The sequence below is a fragment of the Terrapene carolina genome, unplaced genomic scaffold, assembly GCF_002925995.2.
Source record: "Terrapene carolina triunguis isolate 2854851 unplaced genomic scaffold, T_m_triunguis-2.0 Scaffold926, whole genome shotgun sequence".
Taxonomy (NCBI): domain Eukaryota; kingdom Metazoa; phylum Chordata; order Testudines; family Emydidae; genus Terrapene; species Terrapene triunguis.
In genome coordinates, this window is record NW_020665277.1 from 5,736,772 (window position 1) to 5,760,655 (window position 23,884).

General features: G+C 50.4%; 1 protein-coding gene across 5 annotated transcripts in view; it reads left to right on the forward strand.

Annotated features, from left to right (window-relative positions):
- Nucleotides 1-203: 203 nt before the first annotated feature.
- The window catches only part of CTNND1 (catenin delta 1), a 55,688-nt gene continuing 32,007 nt past the window's right edge, over nt 204-23,884 (forward strand). For 2 of the 5 annotated variants that reach the window (XM_026661154.2, XM_026661158.2), the window contains exons 1-2: nt 204-342; nt 668-726. The gene's annotated coding sequence lies outside the window, so the exon portion shown is untranslated. Of the gene's footprint in view, nt 727-23,884 lie in introns of all 5 variants that reach the window. The other 3 variants (XM_026661156.1, XM_026661157.1, XM_026661160.2) reach the window with 2 other exon arrangements.

The following is a 23,884-nucleotide window of genomic DNA, read 5'->3' on the forward strand; positions in this document are numbered from 1 at the left end:
ATTTCTGCCCGCTTCCTTTTGTTGTTTTTTTCCCCTTTTTTCTTTTTTCCTTTTTTTATTTTTTTTTTATTTTCTACAATAAAGTTTTCTATTGGATAGTGCCGGGTCCCTCATTGATGTCTGCTTCCCATTGGAGCTTCACAGAAGCTGACATCACTTAGGGAAAGAGGGGTTGGGCGTTGGGCTTGGTTGGAAAGCTGAGTTTGTTACCATCATCCCCGCCAGCTTGTCTTTGGCTGGGTCGGGTGCAACTTCCATTTTAGGTGTTGGATCTGAAAGAGGAGGCGAGGGGCAAAAAAGCCAGAAAGGAAGAAGCAGCAGCAGATCCCAGAGGAGAAAGAGGTGGAGAGGGAAAAAAATCACTACATTGGCTGGTTTTTTTTTGTTTTTTTTTTAAACCAACACATTTTGGCAGGCTTTTGCCAAATGTTTTGCCTCTTACATTTCCTTTAGAAATTTGTTGGAAAAGTCCACATTAGAGTTTTGGGTGTGTGTTTGCAAAGAGACCATAAAAAGGATCTCACGGAGGGAAATTTTGTTGGAGACTGACATTGTCACCCTGAGAGATTAGAAGGGAAGTTATAGGGCAGAGGAACAGCCACACTGACAACTTTTTTATTTATTTTTGCTTTTATTTCTTCCCCCGGTACTTTAAAAAACCCACAAGGAGGAGAAACAAACTTATAGATCTCGCGAGTGCAGCTCCTGAGAAGGGAGAAAGCCAGGGTAAGAATCGTGTGGTTTTTTTTGTTTGTGGGTTTTGGGGGGCGGGGGGAGGTTGGTAAATTCATCTCCTCTTGTTGTTCAATTTGGATTTTTGTTCGTTTTGTGCTGCAAACTAACAACTCCTCCTGGGCTGAGTTGTTGGGAAGCTGTTGTTTTTTGTGTGGTGTCTTCTGTGCAGGCTGGGGGAGGAATGTGATTGGGTTTGGAAAGTGGGGTTTGGGTTTTATTTGCGCCCTTTAAGATATTTATTTTAAAGCTTTTGGGGAAACTGAGTTGCAGGGAGGTTTTGCAGTTGATAAAGTATTTTTATTAAGCTGTATTCTGGTTGGGAGTGTTGCGGTCTATTCTTTATGTCCAGAGCCACACTTTCTGCTTGGGTGGATCCCATTTTTTCCCCCCAGGTGCAGTTGGGTGGGGGCCTTTCTCCTTAGTCTTCTAAAAAGAATCCATCCTGTTGAGTTAGAACCTCTTTTTAAATCTTTAATTTGGAGTGGAGGTTAAAAAGATTTGGGAAGGGGCTCTTTTTCACAGATTTGAAGTTCTAATCAACAATTTGAAGTGGGTGAGGAATGACTTGGTCTTAAAGCCTCTATCTAAACCCGGTCCATAGTCTACGCCCGAGACTTTGCTTATTTTAAAACTTACTGGGGAAGAAAGCAACATTAAAAAAGGCTTTAAGCAGACTTATTTTGAAGCAGTACTTTAGGAACTCCGAGTCTAACAGACTTGTGTTGTACTTTTTTTTTTAAAGTTGTTTCCCTGTAACTTTCCTTAAGCTCTTATGTTAAGTCTCTTGGAAGTGTGGTGAGGATTGGGGTTTTTAGACGCTGCTAAGAATGTACTTGTGTAGCCAGCTCGTTGGGAACCAGGACGTTGGGCTAGTTTCTAGTCCTGAGAGTCGTCATCTCTAAACTTAACTCCTCCATTCAAAACAAAACAAAAGCCTGGAATTCGATACGGCACTAATTGCAACAAACTGGGGCAGAGAGGGCTACTGTTTAAAATTATTATAAGAGGTCTAATTTGTCTCCTAAGCATAATTTTAAAAACATAATTTCTCTTCCCTTCACTTTGCTGTGCACAGATTGTGATGCCTTATGTTAGACTTAAGACTCTTGTGGCCAGAGATCCTGGGGGAATTTTCCGAGTGGGGGGGAAAAAAGCAGCAAGCAGTCTTGTTTCTGGAAACTTGTTAAGACCCATGTCCTGCATCTAAGCACCTGTCTCTCTTCTCCACCCGCCCCAGTTTTGGTCTTGGGTGCATCAGAGCAAGAAAAGAGGGTGTTCTATTTAGAGAGTGGCTAGAGCAGGGTTTGGAAATGGTCTGTGGGTTTCAGTGATGGCTCATGTTCTATTTAGTACCCCTCCTATCTGGATATAAAAGGTTGGTGTAAAAGGGTAGCTGCTGTGAACAACTCATGGTGTTGGCTGTAGTAGCCTTTGGCAGCCAGGGAGCCCAGAGGAAGTGCTCTGACAGCTGGGGAAAGAACACAGGCACTGTAGATTCAGAATGGCTTGGGAGTGGTGCGACTTTGTAGGTTGTAGTACTTCCCACTCCCAAAGCTGATTGCAATACCCTGTTCCTATGATCAATTTTGTGGCCTATCAGTAGCACAGTGTACATAGGGCCTGGCGTGTGGCCTTGGGCTCGCTTATTGCCTTACAGCATTGTCTAACCCCCTCATCCTTCTCCTCCCATGCTAGGAGTTACGTTGGCTGGGTTCTGGGGTGTCTGTGCTTTGAGTGAAGCATGTAATCTTGACCTCTTGTCCCTCTCCCCCCCCCCCCCCCCCAAAAAAAGCTACCTTTCTGTGCCAACCTCCCAATTGGCACATGGAGCAGGAGAGAGACTGCATCTCTCTTTGGACAGGCGTTTAATGTTGGAGTAAGGGGTGGCTGGCGTTGCAAATGGTATCCTGCTCTTTTCCCCCTGCCACATAGTTCCCTTTGTGTTGGAGTAAGGGAAGTTGCTTATGTGTGTTGGAAGCAGGGAGTATTTTTGGGTGTGCAGGCCTTTCCTGGGGGGTGGGGTGTATCCGGGCCCAAGGTTGTGTACTGTAAATCTTTTTAGTGATGCCTCCCTAAGATTTTGGCATGTGGAAGGGGGGAAAAGAGTTGGGGAATTGGGATTAGGTGTGTGTGAGGAACCCTATGCAGACTAGACTAAAACTGGCCTGGGCAGATCTAAAAAGATCTCTTCCTAGACTCTCCTGTTATCTAATTTGCCTCCTCCTTTGTTCTTGCAGGAAAGGGACTGTGCCTCTAGGGAGGGTCAAAACTGCTGGGTGGAGCCCATCTATTCTCCCCCCCCCCAAAAAAAACCCCCCAAGAAAACACCCCAAAAAACAGACTCCTGGTAATGTAGCAGCTATTTTATTTATAATTAAAAAAAAAAAAACCTTTTTCTCTGGCTCAGGCTAACAAGTGACATTGAAATGTCTCCAGTAAAGGAATAGTCCCACAGCAGCCGTGTCAGAGGGGTAGCCCTGTTAATCTGTATCCACAAAAACAATGGGGAGTCCAGTGGCACCTTAAAGACTGTTTGTTAGTTTTTAAGGTGTCACCGGACTCCTCCTCATTTATTTTCCTGCTTTCATTGGCAGCATGTTTGTCAAATAGCAGTGCATCTCTCCCCTCCCCACCCTGCCCCTTCTGTGCCTCTTGTCCTGAGGGACTGCTGTCACTTATCTTACAAAGCTCTCTTATAGAATTGGGGCTGTCATATTTTTTTTGTGGGGGCGGGGAGGGGGAGTAGTCTTGAAGGGATTCTGTCTCTTAGGTATTTATATGGCCCCCATCGCCATATATCTGAGCACCTTACAGTTTTCAATGCATTTCCTCCTTCCCCCCCCCCCAGTGCCCCAGTGAGGTAGGACAGTGCTGTTATCTCTATTTTACAGAGTCTCTCTGTGCCTCCGCTTCCTAAGTCTTTGGGAGAGCAGGGACTTGAATCCTGGTTTTCAAAATCCCAGGCTTGTGCTCTACCCACAGGACCATCCTTCCCCTCCAGGAAGGAGTCTGTGGGTCCCCTGAGGTGTCAGGATTCAGCATTCAGGCTCGATCATGTCTAAATATCTTGAATTCTGTGGGTGCCTTAATAGTAGGACAGAGGCCTTGAATGCTTCTTCCATCCCCCTCTCTTGCTTTGCTTATAGTTTTTGGCTATTGATAGGATGGCGCATCACTGGGCACCCCACTGAGCTCAACTGGTGTGGGGGGGGGGGGGGGGGGGGATTCTTGGATCCTTTCTGTGCTTCCCATTCATCACTTGGTACAGGACTAGATGTGGCTGTTATAATACTTAGCCTTTCCCTAGTGTCTTCCACCTGAGGCACTCCAAGCATTTTAGAGACACTAGAGAGGGGGGAGGATATACCCAGAACCACCCGCGACAATGTTTTTGGCCCCATCAGGCATTGGGATCTCAACCCAGAATTCCAATGGGCAGAGGAGACTGCGGGAACTATGGGATAGCTACCCACAGTGCAACGCTCCAGAAATCGATGCTAGCCCCGGTACATGGATGCACACCGCCGAATTAATGTGCTAGTGTGGTTGCATACATTCGACTTTATACAATCTGTTTTACAAATTCGAATTATATAAATTCGGATTAATCCCATAGTGTAGACATACCCTTAGTCTCAGCCCTTCCTCAGTGGCAAGAAAATATGGTTGTCCCAAATTTATGGTGGAGAAACTTGAAGTACAGTGATTTCAGCAAAATCACATGGTGAGGTGGTGTCAGAGCTGGGAGCAGGTCCTGGGGGTCTTGAATTCCAGTCCCTTCTGACTATAGGATTCTACATTTTCTGTATTGTTCTTTCCTTCAGCTCCTCAAAGAAGTTGCTGCTTGCCTATTTATGGTGGAGCAGGGGATTAGAACTGATGCAGACTCTAGTTTCCAGGTCCACTTTCAAATTCAAATTGGGCACAAAGATGAACTTGGGGCTCATCCTGTTCATTTCACCCCCTGCTCCCTAATGCACATGGTTGTGAACCTAGCTGGTCACACCAGGTTTTGTGGTTTGGCTTTCTGCTCAGAGGCACAAGTCTGGAATAGCAAAGGGTGATGCAAGGCAGAACTGAGGTGCGTTGAAAGAACTGTTGGGTGAGATAGGAGCTGGACTGGAAGGAAGAGTGGGGAAGCCTGCATGCTGTATGCCCTGCATACAGTCCTGATTCTAAGCAGATAGCAAAGTAGGGGAGACTGTCACAAACACTATTTGCTCATATGCTTAAAAGCAGTTTTGAACCTTGTCCTCTCAATGTCTGATTGACCTTGGTTGGGACTCTGTGCATGCAGATGACTGACCTTTCCTTGTGCGATGCATTCTTGCTGAAATCTTATAAGGAGCCTTTCTGGAAGGGTAGGAAGAGGAAAACAGCTGGCTTGGTGTGTGCTGGACAACTTTGCCCGATTCATGCGGGTTTTCTGTTGTATGACTAGCTGTCTCCCTTCTGGCTCTGATGCTAGGCCTTGGTGGAGTAGCTGTGGAGCTCAGGAAGATTGATCTAGAGGACAGGGCTCAGTCATGAGATTCGAGTTTTATTTCTGGCTTGTGCAGTCTCCCCTAAGGGAAATTGAGGCACAATTGGTAAAAGAGGGGTAGCTCCCTACTTTGGAGGAGTTGTGAGGTTTGACTCAGTGTTAAGATCCTTGGACAAGTGCCAGTTGTGGCTGCATCAGCAGATGTGAAGCTCGATGGCTTCAGTGAGCCTTTATCCTGGAAGAAAATGACCTCCTTTCCCATATAATTTCTTTAACAGCCTCTACTGCTAACAGTGACAGGTGGAATCAACCAACAGTTTGGGTTTATAAATGTACAGGTATGTTAGCTAATGGGATGATAAAACTCAAACCCGTTGGCTAAAATGGGTAGCCTTAGTTGTCCTGGGAAACGCCTCTGTACCTTTCATAGGGCTTGACTGTCTGAGGTACATCAACTGTTGCTGGGAGGACAAGAATGTTTTCTGTAAGCATAATGCTCTTGAAAAAAGTCTGGATTTATAGCCCCTTATAACCAAAGTCTCCTGGATCCACATAGCAGACACAGGCCTGGCATAGCAGTAAAAGCTTCTGCCTTTGTGTCTCAATTCTGGGCCTAGCGTGGACAATCCCCCTACATGTGAAGGGGGAACTCTTGGCCCAGCTGGTCCTGGGTTAGAAGACCCACAGCACCTGGGGCAATGGTCACCAGTTTGTGTGGATACCTCTCTCACTAGGAAATGGGTTGACTCCCACCTGTTTTCACACAGGCCACCAATGGTATCTACTTTCAGCCACTACCAACTTGTAGCCGGATTGGAACCAGGGCTCCAACAGACCTCTTCCTCCAGTGATTCACTTGCAAGTAGTGATTTAGTGAAGATGGTTGATGTTTCTATTGGATTTTGCTGCCAGGGAGACTTGTCCTGAGTAGAATTGCTGATCTTGTTAACCAAAGAATTTACTAAGTTTCTTGTTCCCTTGTGTCTTGGGTGGGGACAAGGCCTGGGGTTAGATGTGGTTATTGACACCACATGGTCATCAAATCTTCTCTTCCTCTTAAAGGAAGAGATGAATTTCCCCATTGGTGATATCACTTCTTATTTAGTGGTCTGTATCAAACCACACAACAAAGAGGGAGGGAACTGAGGGAGTGGCTGTAGAGGAAGAGAATGGTTACTTCTGCTGCTTAATTATCAGGCAGTGTGCCAGGAGAGAGGAAGAGACACTTGAGCTTTTAATGGGGTGCCATCTGTGCTCTTGCCCTTGCTTGTGAGCAAGGAATAAGGACAGGTCTGTACCCTGATGCTCACAGTGGAAATTCCAGGTGTGAACCCTGGAAGCCAAATGTGACCGTGGTCATTGACCTCTTAGGCCTGGTCTCAACCTACAAGTTAAGTTGGTGGGTGTGGGTGTGCGTGTGTGTATAAAAATTCACCCCTCCTGAGAAGCCGTAGCTAAGCTGACCTGAACCCCAGTGTGGACACCACTAGGTTGATGGAAGAACAGCCTTTCGAGGTGGTGGATTTACTACAGCGATGGAAGAGGCTCTTCCATTGCTGTAGCAAGTGTCTGTGCTACAGCAGCGCTGTTGTAAGCACTTGTATGTAGACCTACAAACTAAGGGTATATCTGTCTGAGCAAGAATGATGGGAGGTATCCCTTCCCTGCTCTTACAGTTGTCTTAGATCTGGCTCCAACACTGTCATGCTGTTTAAAAACAACTATTAACCATATCCTCCACCATGATGGCTGGTGTAGATGCGTCCTGTGTGGTGCAGAAACTATTGCTGCTTGTGCAGCAAAGACTGGAGTGGTGATGTAGCACAGCCTTGAAGATGATGTGGTGGACATACCAGTGGAGGGAAAGAATAGCCTCTCCTCCAGTAACTAGAGCAGTCTGGCAAAATTTGGGAATTGGAGGGATATCTGGGGTTTCCTTGAGAAGGTAGCACACTAGGAAACCAAGCAGCATTTGCCAAAGCTGCAGTGAGACTGTTTTTTGCACCTCTTTTAAAATGGCTGTTAATGTTCCAGGGTAGGTAAAAACCACTTCTGGCTTCATGCTTTTCTGTATCCAGTGGACTTAATTTGGTAGCCCACAGGTTGGGATGGGAAATGGGGGATGTTGGTGTCAGTCCATTGGCTAAACACGTTTGGACAAGACTTATCTCCATCTCTTCTTTCCCAGCCCTGGCTGCTCTACCCTTAATAGAAGCAATGCCCATTGTGGCAAACCCTGCTCAAAGTTCACTGGCTTCCCTCCACCAGCAAATCCTGGCTGTAGGAATCTGGAAGCTGAATGAGATGCTGACTGACGCCTGCTGGCATATATCATTCCCTAGTGTGCTCTGTCAGCAGGCAGCTATTTCATAAAAGTGGGGGTTGGGAAGAAGTGGCCTGGACACCACTTCTCTGCCCACTTCCTTCCCTTCAGATTTCTCTTCTGCTTCTTGTGGCTGTTGCAACTGCAGAAGAGTTATTGTGAACAGATTCATACCAGCTCCTGAAGCATGTGGTGTCCTTCCCCACCCCCAAGAGCTTAGGTGGCCTCTAGTAGAGGAGCTGTGTGTGGCCCAGGAGTACACTAACAACATGGAGACTGAATTCCCATCCTGAATAGGAGCAGGAAAGTGCCTCTAACCCCAGAACTTGGGGAGGATTCTTCACCAACCTCATCTCACACTGCTTTCTATCTAATCCTTGGGCCTCTCTAATCAATGCAGGTGGCAAAACAAATCTTGGTGCTCCTTGATGAGACTCTTGTCTCCTATTGAACCCTTAAGTGGGGAACCCCTACACCCTGTCCTCTCCTCCACCGCCATCCCTACTCCTTTCCTTAGTTGGACAGGCTCTCTGTCTAAGAGAAAAGTAGGTTCTCTCCGCCAAAACAACACTGTATGGATAACTTCTGCAGGTGCACGTCAACCTGAGAAAATACATAACCGCAAAGGCCTCTTTCCTTCACTAGATCAGTAGTTCACTGATCTCGTTTGCATGTTTCTGGCATGCCCCTGCACTGTAGGAGGAGTGCATTCCTCAGAGCGTGTTACTGCATGCAAAGCTGCTGCTACTACCTAGCTATGTGATGTCAGGCAGGTTGATTTTTGTCTAGGGGGGAAGGGGGAGGGTGAAGCGAGTGACACTTTTTTCCTTTTATGAACTAAAATCCCATATCAGGGGCCCACTCCCTGGAGGGATCCTCTGTGATGTGGAAACAGTCTTGGACCCCAAGCCCCACCTCCTTTGAACGCTCCCTCTTGTCCCTTTAATTACCAGTGTCCTGTTACTGGATGTGGTCCTTGGGAGATTACATCAGAGAGTGACCAACAGGAAACCTTCTCTCCCTCCCCTGAAGCCTCGCCCTGTTTCTGTCTCCAGTAAATGGCCTGTTTGGAAGGCCACTCTGCTGGTCCACAAACACCTGCTCTGTGGCCAGGCTGAGAAGGGCTCACCTCTGTGTGCAAAACAGGAGATGTGGCTACAAGCCAGGTGCAGAGAGGGTGGAAGGAGGAGGGTCTCCATTGTGCTCTTGCTCCCCAGATTTACGCTGTTGGGAACAAGCCTAGGCATTCACTTCTAGCAGCTGATCAGCATCCCAGGTTACAACAACTAGTGCTTCATCGCTAGTAGTTCCTTCAATGCCTAGTGTGGGAATTCTCCTGCCTCCCCCCAAGGGGTGCTTGTGAGGTTAAGGGGGAGATGTCCCCAAAATTGGGGTCATGCATCAATGATGGATAGACATGAGGGGCTGCACACCTGAAAGATTCTTTTAGCTTCAATAAAGTGAGAGGTTTAAGGAGGCCAGTGGCGGGTGGAAGTGGGACATATCCACAAGTGGGGAGTGTAACTCCATTGACCCATACCCTGGCACTAAAACCATGTGGGAGCATGGTGCCAGAGCGGATACTCCTGTTTCAGGTGTGAGTGCACTGCTCTAGCAATGCAAGGTGGCTATTTAGCATGCCCTTTGGAGAGGGGACATTCTCCAGCAGGGGGAGGTGGCCTGGGCTGGCTGCCCATTGTTCTGAGGGGACGGGTGGAGAGTTGGGTAAGTTTAGTGAGGAGATGAATCTTTTTGTTGGCACCTGATATAGTAGGTGAATTAAGGGTTCACTCTCGCTCCTTCTCCCCTTGTGCAGATACCTTGTGGCAGAGATGGCACTGTCTGTGTTGCAGCCTTGGTTTATAGTTCAATGTCTGTCTCCAGCCCTATGGAAGGGAGGGCATAGCCTGCCTGGGCAATGGGTGGGTAAGCCTGGCGTTCTCTTCCATTGGTTCCAGGGAGTCTCCTCTCTGCACTTCAGGGGATGCAGGGAGCAGCGCTTGGCAGGACTTTGTGTTTAGAACCTTGCGGGAAAGGAAAGACACAATGTCACTTCCTGTCTGATCAGGAAATACTGGTTTCCTTCCCTTCTGCCTCCACAGAGGGCAGGGAAAGCTGTTGGGGGGAGGAGGAGGGGATGGAGGGGGGAGGGGATATACAGATGCAGTGCTGGGGAAAGGTGCTAGAGCAGCGGCCCATGGATGATGGAAGTCCTCCAGCTTTGCTGTGTGCCCTGGGGCAGGTAGAGGTAGGGCAGTGCCAGTGCTGTTGAAGGGATGGGAAGCTCTCTACCCTGTTTGCATTGTATTTTTGTTCTCTAACATCCATAATGATGCCATTCAGTCTTTATTTGAATAGGATAGACAGGTGCTGTGCAGGTCTCCTTCCCTCTGCCCTCATCTCAGTTTGCTGATGCACTTTAATCCTGACCTATGGCATCCTGTTGTTCCAGTCCTCCTCCTTGCTCACAGTCAGTTGCATGTAATTGTGAGCTCAGGTCTCAAATACTGTGCCAGATGATATATTCACCAAGACAGTTCTATTTTTCCTCTCCTCTATGGGAGGGGGTGTGTGTGTGTGTGTGTGTGTGTGTGTGTGTCTCAGGAGGACCCCGGGTGGTGTTAGATCTGGTGGTACATCCACGGTGTGAGGAGCTGTGAGTGCCCACTACAGCTCCACACCCCCAGGGGAAGGTGGTTACTGTTCCAAGTGGTGAAGTGAATCTTCCCCTTTAGCGATGATTCAGTCTTTGGCTCTCGTATCCTGCTCCTCCAATTGCTTTCCTTACCCAATCATTTCTTTCATCAGGATTTCTAAATCCGACTCCGAGCATGCATGCACACACAGTTGGAACAAGGGGCATCCGATGAGGTCATGCTGAATTGAGCTAGGTTTCTTGTACCATCTTCTGATACCCTGTGTGACTGGAGCTGTGAGTCAGCTTGTGAGCATACCTGAATATGAGGGGTGGGGGAAGGAGAGGCAGAGATCTGGCAACCCTTGCTTGTATTAAGCAGAGCAGCATGGTTTGTGTGGAAGGCGATTCCCACCTCACTGTGCAGATTCCCCCTTCCTGGAAATGCTGTATAAGACTGATTTCGGCAACTCCCTGCCCACTACTCCCACACACAACATGACTTCAGCCTCTCTAAACCACCTGCCTGTTTGTTCAGAGTGGTGAAACAGGAGCGCCGTGAATTAACTGGCAAGGTTTCATTTGAGGGAGATGAGGGATGGGCTCAGAGGAGGAGGTGCATGTCTGGGTGAGGGAATGGATAGAAATCAATTTTGAAAATGTCTTATTTTTCTAGCTGTTCAGCAGTGGAGGGTGTCCCTCCGTGACTGAAGTTTGTAAATGGAAAGTAAAACTGCAGGGCTTTCTGAGAGGATCAATCATTCTTCAGTCAGTGGGATGGTGGCAGAAACATGTGCTCCAATTCCTGCAACTGCTGTTCTTCTAGGATCTCTTTGATTTAGCTTAGGATCGTCAGTAATTCAAAACCCCTCTTCTGGGTGTCTGATGTGGACCTTAAAGGTGGACAGGAGCTTTGGAAGCTTTACTCTATGAGGGAGTTTGCCAGTGCATCGCAAGCTGTGCAGTGCCCCCTTCAAATCGACTCCTGGTTCATCCTATTTCCCTGTGTGCCTTCATGCGTTCTCTGATCCCTCAGCATACCAGATGCAGGGTAGCCCTCCGCATACAGGCTACAACACTTGGTCAGATTAGCACTCCTGTGCTGCAGCACCTTCTTCTGCCCCATAGCTGTGTGGTTTCCCCTGTGTCATGCTGTCAAAGAGGAAGTGGCCTGAACCCAGTAGGTGAGATGTGGGGAGCATGGAGGGTTGAAGACCAGTGATGGCAGGTGAATGGGGCAGGAGTGAAGTCCATGTAACTTTGGCATCTGCCCACCAGCTCAATCACTTTCCCTTCTGGCTGCTTTGTTCAGACTTCTCATATTGTCCCCATGGTGCAGTGCTAGGTGGCTGTTGTGACTGGCAGAGCTATAGTCTTGGGATGCTGGTGCCATGGGGACATCTTGGTGCGTGCTGTCCGGTGGCACTGCTTGTCCAGGCGCAGTCCCTCAGCTGCAGATGTCCCTTAAACTAGACAGCCCTCATTAACTGGTATTCCCAGTGTGATATGCTGCCAGTATTGCAGCATCTGTTGTGGGTACAGATGTGAGTCCTCTGCAGAAGAGTCTGCTCTAAATCCCCTCTTAGATGCTGTGGCTCTGCTAGCCCTCCCCATCTGCTGCACTCTTCCTCTCAGTGTGAAAAGGCCACACTCCTGACTGGTACGGTGTTGTGTTGTCACCAGGGATCAGCCCTCCTCACCCTGAGGGACTTTGCTCCCGTGCAGCTGATAGGAGAGGCCTTATCTCTAGGAACTTGCGGGGCCTCTGTTTGCTGTAAAGCTGTGCTAGAGAGGCTGTGTGGACTTTTCCATTGAGCATCTTTTGAGGAGTGGGGAGAGCAGGGAATGAAGGCAAGGGACATCCTAACCTGTAGGGAGATGGAAATGTTTTTTTTTCAAGGCTGTAGGAGGAAAAGGGGCGAGGAGCTTTGAGGCTGCTATGGGACAGGGTTCTGACCCAGAGCCATGGTGGGAGGAGGGGTTGGAGTATGGGATCTGGGGTTTTAACTAGCTTATCTTCTCTGCTGTCTCATAAGGAGTCCCTGTAGGCACAGTGGCAGGAGCTGTTGAGCTGAACTGTAAATCTGTAACCTCCTCCCCGCCCCCAACCCCAGAGTCCCTGATTCTTCACCTGCTATGCCTGTTGTGAAATGGCCTCATCTCAGGCTGGCCCGAGGGGTGTGGGTGGGGGGCAGTGCAGTGGGGAGGGAAGGGCTATTTTCACTGACAGGGAGCTGCACTGGGCGAAGTGGGAGTTCTGGCTGGTGATTGGCGGATGGGCCACTCTGGAATGCTCTGGCCCACTTCCCAGAATCCAGCACTTTGTGTTTGTTTCTGAGCCATAGGTCTGGTGCTACTGTGACAGGAAGTGGAAAAGCTGGGAGGGAGGGGGAGGGGGGAGACGTCTGAGTGTGTGCCTGTGAAATCCCTTTGTCCCCAGAGAGCCGCTCAGCCTCAGCTGCAAATTCCCACAGAGGAGAGAGCTGCCTTTGTGCTGCTAAAGTGTTTCCAACATGTGAAACTCTTGCGCTGGGTGGGGGCTGGGAGTGTGAATCTTGACTTGGGTGCCCATGGCCTGCTATGTGGATCCTGCTATGCCTGGAAGGGAGGCTGGGGTGCATGGTTGCTGGTGTGGGGCGGGCAGGCAGCTCTGGGGTATCAATCCAGCACTCTAGTGCATGGCTCCTGCTGGGACATGGACCCTGGCATTAGTGTCCTGGTACATGGCTCAGGTTGGAAGATGTATTCCACTGTGGCATTTTAAGTAGAGGAGGAGCTGGCTGGGTGGATATTGTGCAATGAGATCCACATGCCCTCTAGGGGCTGGGGATGGATCTGGCTGTACTGCAGGAAGTGGGGAGCTGAGGCTAGTCCCTGTGGCTGGAATATCTAGAATGCAGTGGCTTGGCTACTCACAGAGCCACTTTCAGTCTGGTACTGCTCTTTCCTCTCAAAGTGGGGAGCTCTTAAGGTACTCTGTTCCCAGCTGCATTGAGCCCTTCGGGAGGAGGGTACAGGGAGAAACAAGTAGCAGTTAGCATGAAACCTGTGACAGGCTTCCCTGCCATTGCCAGTCAGGCCCCTGCTCCAGTTCTCTGCTACATACCTACTCTCAAATCCAAATGTGGAGAGGAGTTCGCTCTCCGATCTCTGAGGGGAGTCAGGAAGTGCCTGCAAAGGGATAATTCATCTCTGTCTAGACAGAAATGGAATAAATAACTTTTTTTTATTCTGCATTTTTCCCCCTCCCACTCTGTATGGGTCCCCAGCTGTGCAGGGAATGGGGGTATCTCAGGCGTTTTGCGTAGCTGAGCCCATAGCCTCTTGCCAAGGAGGGCAGCCCTTGAACACACGCATACAAATCCGCCTTTGACTGCTGGAGAGGACAGCTGCCCTGGAGCCAGATTGCTGACATACCAGTGGAACAATCTTTTCCCTCTGTTCTGCTGCCGACCCGCCTGGCTTCCTTTCCTTCTGCCAGCTCCACTTGGTTTTCTCTTCCCCCTGCAAGTCGAGAGGAGGTGTAACTGAGTTACAGCCTGGACAGGTCAGCGCTCTGGTTGTGCTCCTGTTGCAATAGTGTTTGTGAGCAAGGTGACTGAACTGCCTTGGCCTGGAGGGATAGGGAAATGGGGGTGGAGGAGAGGTTTGTAGAAGCTTCACGTGGAATGAATGCAGAGGTTGAATTTCCTGGGCACCCCAATAGTGTGGGGGAATCTCTGCTGTTACTCGTTGGGTCTCTTGTGTCTAAAGCAGGGGTTCTCAAACTGGGGGTCAGGACCCCTCAGGGGGTCGCAAGGATATTACATGGGAGGGTCGCGAGCTGTCAGTCTCCACCCCTAACCCTGCTTTGCCTCCAGCATTTATAATGGTGTTAAATATATAGTGTTTTTAATTTATAAGGGGGGTGGGTCACACTCAGACTTCCTATGTGAAAGGGGTCACCAGTACAAAAGTTTGGGAACTACTGAAAGGGATTTCCCCTCTGCAACAGAGATGGATTTAGGGACCTGCAGCAAACTGGCTCAAACTTTCCCATTCCACTTCCCACAACCTCCCCTGAGAAGCAGAGATCTCCACTGGTCTAGTCATTTGTTCCCTCTCTCCTGTGACCTCTACATCCAGTTCCTTGCCTGACTGCTCAGTCCCCTGCGTGTAGAAACTTATCCTCTAGACCTGACTACTTTAGGAGAGTAAAGTCCCACTCTTGAGTCTCTCGCTTGCTTGGAGGAGGAGGGGTTGCATCTATTTCCTCCTCTCCCTTTTTCTTCAGTCCCCCTCCTCCCCCCACGTGGTTTGTAAGTGCCCTGCCCTTCTTATCTCTCCCTCCTTATCAGCCTCTCCTAGTCCTGAGCCTTCCCCATATAAGGCAAGGTGAGGCTGTGGTGTGGGTGCAAGCAGGGATGCAGGTTACTCTCTCACAGGAGGCCTTCCTAATTTAGATATGTAATCCTCATTTCTGGGAGGGGACGGGGAGTGTGGGAGAGGGAGGTAGCCAGACCATTCTGATATCAGTGTGACTAGTCAGACCAGTCCTGTGTGTGTGACACACGCTAGGGAGCAGCTTTCTCTTTCAGTCGTAGGCCTGTGCTGTGCTCAGCATGAGATACGCCCTGAATCTAGCCAGAGCCTCATTGCTGAAGTGTGGCTCATTCCAAGGAGGCAGGGCTCTGTGGCGTTTGCATGAGTACGTGGTGGTGTCTAAAATGCCTGCGTGTGGAGGATCCAGCCCTCCCAGTGGGGAAGCAGCTGACTGGGGGGCATCAGGGAGTGCAAAGCCCATGTTGTGTTTAAAAAAAAAAAAAAAAAATCTGCTTGTGGTTTTTCATAACAGCTTTCCTAGGAAAGTCCCTTTTACTTTCCTAGGGGAGGGTGTGAGGCCACAACAGTGGGAAGCAAAGATGAGTTTCAGAAGCACCAAAGTTCACTTGGAGAATCTGAAAGCTGTCAAAGCAGCAGCCATGGAGACCAAAATCCTTGACCTCTCCATGGCCCAGGCTCTCCCTGGCATGTCTCCGGATAGTTCAAACAAGAAGGTGTTGGTGGCAGCATCTGTCCACTGAGACCTGAGCTTGGAGCCCCAGCTCACTTCACTCACCACCAAACAGCCATGGTGTAATGTGGTAATAGTTTTGTGCTGACCGCTCTCTTCCTCCAGGCTATTCCAGAATCTCCTTTAGGAGGGAAAAAGCTAAAGGCCAAGTAGTGTTCTGAGATGTGTACTCCCTCATGGGCACTTGGTCTCTGGGTGCCGAGTCACTTCTAGATTGCACAGTCGGAGTTCAAGCCAAAAATGTTCCTATTCTAGCAACTTGGCTGTCTCCAGACTTTGAGAGTATGTTGGTGAATCAAAGCTTCTGATCTGGTGGTGCTTGCTGTCTGTTCTGCCTTTTGGGGTGGGGCTATGCTGCTGGTTGGTCCCCCTCCCCTTATGAAATTGACAAACTTTTCTTAACCTGAAATTTTGTGTTAAACATTTTTTGTGACAATTTGAGTTTTGCCAGTCATTTTGTTGTGCGCCCCGCCCCCCCAATCTTGACCAGATCAATGGGGACCAGAATTGAGGGTCTCTAGATCTTTCAGGAGGGTTGGGGCAAAACAAACTGACTTCATGTGCTATTGTGAACGGAGGGTGTGGAAATTAGGTTAATTTTTTCCCCTCCATCTACTATTCCTCTATAGACTGGAACTGGGTCAGGACTCCTAGGCTCTCTTACTGACTCAGTGTGACTTGCACAAGTCAGTTTGCCTCTTGGTACTAGTGTCCTAGTGGTATGCTAGGGTTAATACTTCCCTCATAGGGGAGTGATGGTTGATTCATGTCTGTAAAAAAAAAAAAAAAAAAACCTCTTCAGAGCCTCTGTTTGGAAATGGGTAGAAGTCCCAAGGGGTTCTGTGTGTGGTTTTAAAAGACGAAAAAAAACCCCAGCCAAGTCCTACTGATGACTAGGAGCTCCGCTGGATTAGCAGAGGTGAACCAGTGCAAAGTAAGCAAGAGTAATGCGCTACCACGTACTCAATTTACTGACAAATGCAGTTTTTAATTATTTATGCTTAATTTTTACAAAATGCACCATAGCATATGATTTGAATCTTGGTAACATGATGCTTCTGCTATTAAAGGGAAGGTCTGGGCTCCATTATCGCTGATCTGAGGGTTATCTCTTTTGGGAAGATGGGATGGCAATTGACCTTGTACCAGCTGTTTTTAAAAACTATTGCTTGATAACACTCAACCTGTAAACACCATGTCTCAAACCACTGGAGGAGGTTATTTGGAAAGAGCTCTAGGAGTAGTTCAGTCCCAAGCTGATATCATGGGTGTCTCCTGCCTCACCAGCCTGGCTTCACGTGTTGGGGTGTAACATAAAGGGGGGAAGGATAGCTCAGTGGTTTGAGCATTGGCCTGCTAAACCCAGGGTTGTGAGTTCAATCCTTGAGGGGGCCACTTAGGGTTCTGGGGCAAAATCAGTACTTGGTCCTGCTAGTGAAGGCAGGGGGCTGGACTCGATGACCTTTCAAGGTCCCTTCCAGTTCTAGGAGATAGGATATCTCCATTAATTTAATTTAAAAATTTAATTTATAAAGGATTCTTGATCTATGAAGTCCATTGCGCGCTGTGTGTGTGTGTGTGAGGTGTCCATTCTTGCTTATGGTGTTGAAAGCCACTGATAGAATAAGCTCTTCTAACTTGCCTGGGGGTCTTTGAAGGAGAGTTTCTCCTTCCTTTGGAGAAACCCCCAGGGTTGTGACATGAGGTTTTGTAGAGGTGTCTGGTGTCTGTCCTGGTCCTTGGATGACTGAACATCTTGTCCAGATGTCAGTCTCCTTTAGTTGGGGTGGAGCTGTTTTTGTGCTCTCTGAGTACTGAAGTGGGGAAGTTGATGTTCATGGTGGGGAGTTGGTGAGGTCATCTCCCACTGCTGTGTATGACCAACATCTTGCCACTGTGGTTCTTGGTCACTGACTCCATTGCTGCATCTCCGTTCTTCAGGTAGCAGTTGTGCAGTAGTTCTCATCTTGCAGCTTTCAGGTCAACTTTAGACTATTTTCCTCTGAGTCAGACCTTGTCGGAGAGATTCCTGCCTTTGGGGCTTCAAGGCTTGGGGGCCCTGCCCTCAGGGAACCTAGAAGCTTCATCTCTAGAACACCATGAACACCCCAACTTGAGTTGGATGAACTGGTCTGAGTGCACAAGTGGCAGGGGCACTGCAGATCTGCTTTAGAACACGGGCTGGTTTTCACATGTAGAGCCTTTTGTGTGCTCTGGGACCTGGTTATCTGACAGATCTCTCTAATTCACCCTTCTCCTGGCTTGTTGTGTAAACCACAATCTGCTAGGTTAATCTGTAAATTCTTGGGTTTAGACTCTCCACTGCTGGTAGTGAAGCATTCTCTGGAGAGCCTGAGTTCTGGAACTCACTCCTTCCAGCAATGTGCCCTGGAGTCTGAGTGATGAGGCTTATCTCTTTAGTTATTCCTCTAAAACACGGGTGGTTCTTCAAGTGCTTGTTCATGTCAGTTCCAATCAGGTGTGTGCAGTAGCTGGAAGATTTTCTCCCCCCCCCCCCCCCCCCCCCTCCAACAACCATAGGGTTAGGCTGGGCACCGCCTCGAGTCGCGTCTTCATGACGTCCAATATAGAGCCCTGCCAACGCTGCACCCCCCAGTTCCTTCTTGCCACCAGTGACAGTAGCTGGAACTTCTCCTTGCTCTTCTCTTGCTTCAGCAAGTACTCTGTACGCTGTGCATAGTTAGTTTCCACTAGTTAGTTTAGTAGTTTCCTTAGAAGTTTTAGTTCCGGGGGTTACACCCCCCACCCCACCCCCCGTTTCCTCCCCCATTTGTTGCCAGGGAATGCCATGATCCCTGGGCTTTAAGACTTGCCCAGATCTGTGCTAAGCGCATGCTGAAAAATGACCCCCACACCTCCTGCTTAAGGTGCCTTGGTGAGGGTCACCAGAAAGACCGTTGCAAGATCTGTCGGGAGTGCCGACTGAGAACAATCAAGGAGAGGGAGCAGCATCTCAATCTTCCTTATGGAGGCAGCTCTCTGATCTCAGTCGGACCCAGGCACCGTGGATCCTGCTCCCAGCAAGTTGTCTTTTGGCGCAGAGCGCTCCAGTGCCATCTTCAAAAGAACCAGCACTGAAGAAAGATGCCAACAGGGAAGCTAGGCACAGTCATGCAACCTCTCGGGGTCATTTGAGCCTTTGGCACCGGTCCCAATCGCTGGCGCAAAAGAGAGAGATCGGAGAGAGGTCGATCTCCCTCGGCAAAACCCAGGGACCAGCCACCAGTGACACCTCAGTCGGGCTACGACTCTGGGACTCATGACTCCTGCCCAAGCGAGGCAGTCTAGTCCAGGCCCGTCTCGCTCACCACACCCATCGGAGCATCTACCGCTCCTATCCACCCCTGAGGCTTTTGAGGCTCACGGCGCCGTTCTAGCCAACAAGACAGGAGAGCGTCCTGGCACCGCAGGTCTCCTCTCGACACCCCCGTGATCTCTTTAAGAGCGAGCCAGCGATAATGGCACACTGATCCCCATCACCTTGGCCAGCTCCACCATCCAGAGAGTGTAGTCGGTCCCCTGCTTCTCGATGCTCTACCTCGAGAGGAGCAGCGCCACCCTGGTCTTCCTAGTCGGACTCGTACCACTACAACTATAGCAGGAGCAGAAGGTCCTCCTCATGGCACCATAGGTGGTCCTGCCCAATGCACTGGGCCTCTCCGTGGCAAAATCCACAGCAGTGGCCTTTTTGGACTCCGTGGGCCTTCCATCAAGCCCAGGGTCGGAGCCAGGGATCCCACTCAGGTGCAGCATCAGTGGCCTCCACAATGTTCGTCGTGCCAACCGTGGCACCAGAACTAATGCCTTGGGCATTAACGCTGACACCTGCGGCACTGTTCTCGGCACCGGCGCCGACTGCAGTACCACAACCGACCGCTTCGGCACCGGAGGCATCAGCAGTCCCCATCACAGCCTCGGCGCAAGACGCAGCACCAGCACCGATACCACCTCCGTCATTGGCGCCAGCTGCCACAGTGCCCCCAGGAACCTCACGCTGCACCAGATGCTGGCACTGCTGGCGGTCCTGATGCCAGCACAGACACCCATGCCTTTTGCACCTGCAGGACCAGGCCAGCCTTCTGCTTTTCCCACTGGGTCAAGAGATCCCTCGGGTGGGTCCAGTAGGGAGCAACCACCTACCCTGGTAGTCTCCTTTCTCCTCAACAGATGAGGCCCTAGTGGGCACATCAGTTGCCCCAGCTGTAGAAGACTCCAGAGTGTTGCAGGAGCTGCTGCGCCGGGTCACCCAGGGTCTGGGCATTAAGGGAGAGGAAGTTGTGGATGATGTGGACCCTATGGTGGACATCCTGGCTCCCTCCGGCCTCACCCGTATATTGCTTTACCACTAATAAAAACAATAACGGACATGAACAAGACCCTTTGGCACACCCCAGCCTCACTGCCACCTACAGCCAAGCGCAATGAGTACTTTGTGCCCTCCAAGGGCTATGACCATCTCTTCCCATCCCCAGCCTGATTTCCCTGGTGGACGCCGCTGCTAACCAGCGGGAGAGACAAGGATTTCAAGGCCCTTTGCCCAAGAATAGGGACACCAAAAAATTAGACCTTTTCAGGCAAAAGGTTTATTCTACAGGGGGACTGCAACTCCATATATCCAATCAACAGGCCATTGTCAGCTGATACGCCTACAATGCCTGCTCGGCGACGGCTAAATTTATGGAGTTATTCCCCTCGGACTCCTGCACTGAATTTTCGGCTTTGGTTGAGGAAGGGAGACTGATCTCCAGAGCCTCCCTTCAGGCGGCACTGGACGGGGCAGATGCAGCAACCAGGTTTATGGCTACTGGTGTGGCCAGGAGAAGGGGCTCATGGCTCCAGGTTTCTGGCCTCCTCTGAGGTACAGCAAACTATTTAAGACCTGCCCTTTGAGGGTGAGACTCTTTGCTCAGAAAAGTCTGACAAAAGGCTGAACAGCCTTAAAGATTCCAGAGCTGCCCTCAGGTCCCTGGGCCTCTATACTCCCTCCACACAGCAGAGACATTTCTGCCCACAGCTCCAGCAACGGTTCGGTCCGCAAAACAACCAAGACAGGTCCAGAAGGAGGAATCGTAATGGCAGGAGAAGGCAGCACCAACCTTCTGGACAGGACTCGGGACAACCCAAGCCATCTTCAAGGTCCAAGCCGGCTTTTTGAAGGCACGGTTGAGGACGGTGTAGCACATCTAACAACGGATCCATCCTGCCTTACCTTCTCGTCCCCAAATCCCCTTTCTACCGTGCATGGTCCAGTATCACCTCTGCACGGTAGAGGGGGGGATACACCATCCAATTCTGTGCCCTTCCACCATCCCTTTTCAGGGACCCTTCCCACGAGCAGTTCCTTTATCGAGGAGGTGCAGTTGCTCCTATCTTTAAGGGCAGTGGAGGAGGTTCATCAGGAGCACAGGGGTGAGGGCTTCTATTCCCAGTATTTCCTAATACCGAAAGCTAAAGGCGGCCTCAGACCCATCCTGGACCTGCAAGAACTCAACAAGTTTGTGAAGAAACTCAAGTTCCTCATGGTCTCTCTGGCCTCCATCATTCCCTCATTGGATCCAGCAGACTGGTATGCCACCCTCGACTTGAAGGACGTGTACTTTCGTATCACGTACTTTCATATCGCAATCCCCCAACCCCACAGAAAGTACCTCAGGTTTGTGGTGAACAATACCCACTACCAATTTACAGTCCTTCCGTTCGGCCTGTCAGCAGCATCTCGTGTCTTCACCAAATGCATGGCGTTTCTGCACAGGCACCGGGTACAGGTGTATCCTTACCTCGACGACTGGCTGATCAAGGGCCGCTCCAAGACCCAAGTGGAAACTCAAGTCTGATGCATCTGAGCCACCTTCAACAACCTGGGTTTTCTAAGTAAAGCCAAATCCACTCTGTCCCCGGTCCAGAGGATAGAATTTATTGGGGTAATATTGGACTCGACCCAGGCCAGGACATACCTACCGCAAGCAAGATTTCAGGCCTTGACTGATATCATTCGAGACCTCAGATGGTTTCCCACTACCACAGCAAGAAACTGCCTGAGGTTTCTCAGTCCTATGGCTGCCTATACCTGTGTAGTGCAGCGTGCCAGGCTCAGGCTTCGACCACTTCAGTCGTGGCTTGCATCAGTGTACTGCCTGGCCAGGACAGTGACCCTGCCTCGCCTGGTCCTTGACTCCTTCCTCTGGTGGCTTGATCCTCAGGAGGTATGCTCGGCATCTCCTTCACCAGTCCACAGCCATCTCTGTTGATAGTGACGGATGCATCAGACTTGGGCTGGGGTGCACATCTGGGAGACCGCAGGACTCAAGGCCTCAGGCGGATCTGGCTCTCCACAAAGAGCGGTGCGCCTGGTGTGCCAGACCTTCCTACTTAATTGGACCATGTGTATAGGTCATGATGGACAACGCTACAGCAATGTTCTATATCAACAAACGGGGGTGGGGGTGCACGGTCCTTTCCCCTATGCCAGGAAGCCCTCAAGCTGTGGGACTTGTGTAGAACATTCAATATACCTGCAGGCGTTGTACCTCCCCAGGGTACAGAACGAGCTGGCAGACCACCTCAGCAGGTCCTTTCACAGCCACAAGTGGTCCCTTCGCCCGGACGTTGAGATTTCAATCTTCCAGAGGTGGGGCTTTCCCCAGATAGACCTATTCGCCACTTAATACCACAGGAAGTGCCAGCAGTTCTTCTCCTTCCAAAATTGCAGCTCAGGCTCCAGTGCAGATGCGTTCCTCCTCCATTGGGGAGGTTGCCTCCTATACACCTTTCTCCCCATATGGCTCGTTCACAGGGTACTCAAAATCCAGAGGGAACGAGTTCAGGTCATATTGATAGCGCCAGCCTGGCCCTGTCAGCACTGGTACACATCTCTCCTAGACATGTCGTCTATAGACGCCCCGATCACTCTGCCCAGACCTTCTGTCACAAGATCGTGGTTGTCTTCAACATCCAAATCTCAAGTCGCTTCACCTCATGGTGTGGAAGCTCCATGGTTTAAACCCGATGGAGCTTTCCTGTTCAGGTTAGGCAAGTACTTCTTGGCAGCAGAAAACCCTCTACGAGAGACACATACCTTGCCAAGTGGAAGAGATTTTCAATCTGGTCAGTGCAGCACCATTTGCCCCCGACGCTAGCCTCGGTGCCGCTTATTCAGGACTACCTCCTCCATCTGAAGCAGCAGGGGCTTTAGTTATCCTCAATAAGGGTGCACTTAGCCGCCATCTCGGCCTTTTACCCAGGCGAGGAGGGCCGCTCTGTGTTTGCTAACCACATGGTCAGCTGGTTCTTAGGGTAGAGCCTGTCGAGTCCTTTTAATGTCCATCAGCCTGTCCCTGCCTGGGACCTCAACCTGGTCCTCTCTAGACTCATGGACCCCCCACTTTGAACCGTTAGTGACATGCTTCCTGCTCTACCTCTCTTACACGGTGGTGCTCCTGGTAGCAATAACCTCGGCCAGGAGGGTGTCTGAGCTCAGGGACCTAACATCAGAGCCTCCTTACACCGTCTTCTATAAGGACAAGGTTAAGCTCAGGCCCCATCCTGCTTTCCTCCCGAAGGTTGTTTTGCAATTTCACATCAACCAGGACATCTTTCTCCTGGTATTCTACCCTAAACCACATTCTAGCACAGGGGTTGGCAAACTACGGGCCGCATCTGGCCTGTCAGACCTTTTACTCCAGCACTCAAGCTTCCGCTGGGGAGTGGGATCGGGGACTTACCCCACTCCGGCACTCGAGCTGAGGGGTGGAGTTTAGGGGCTTTACCTGTGCTGTGCGTGCTGTGGCTCCGGGGGGCTCTGGAAGCAGGAGCCACAGCCAGTGGGAGCTGCGGGGACAGTGTCTGCGGACGGGGCAGCACGCAGAGCCACCTGGCCATGCCTCTGTGTAGGAGCCGGATGGGGGACATGCTGCTGCTGCTGCTGCTGCTTCCAGGAACTGCTTGAGGTAAGTGCCACCTGGAGCCTGCACCCCTGAGCCGCCCCGTGCCCCAGCCCTGATCCCCCTCCTGCCCTCTGAACCCTTTGATCCCAGCCTGGAGCACCTTTCTACACCTCCAGTTGGAGCCTGCACCCTAACCCTCTGCCCCAGCCCTGATCTCTCCTCCTGCCCTCCGAACCTCTCAGTCCCAGCCTGGAGCACCCCAAATCCCTCATTACTGGCTCCACCCTAGAGCCCCCGCCTCCAGCCGGAGCCCTCACCCCCTCCTGCATCCCAGTCCCAGCCTGGAGCCCCCTCCCGCACCCTGAACTCCTCATTTCTAGCCCCACCCCAGAGCCTTCAGCCCCTCCCACACCCCAACACCCAATTTCATGAGCATTCATGGCCCGCCATACAATGTCCATACCGAGATGTGGCCCTCAAGCTAAAAAGTTTGCCCACCCCTGAGCTAGCACAACAGGGCTCCAAGGTGCTACTGTGATAAAGGGGTAATAGCCATGAACACTTGGTCTGCCAAAGTTCCATGTTACACACACTCATCTGGAGGAAGATTGTACCTGGTTTCTGATTGGGGAGTACTTGTGCCAGCGTGGGGCTGTTTATATCCATTAGTCATGGATACTTGACAGGCCTGATCTGGTGGACTGTGTGTTTGATGCAGTCTGGTCCTCAAGGCTGAGCCTGAACAAGTGAA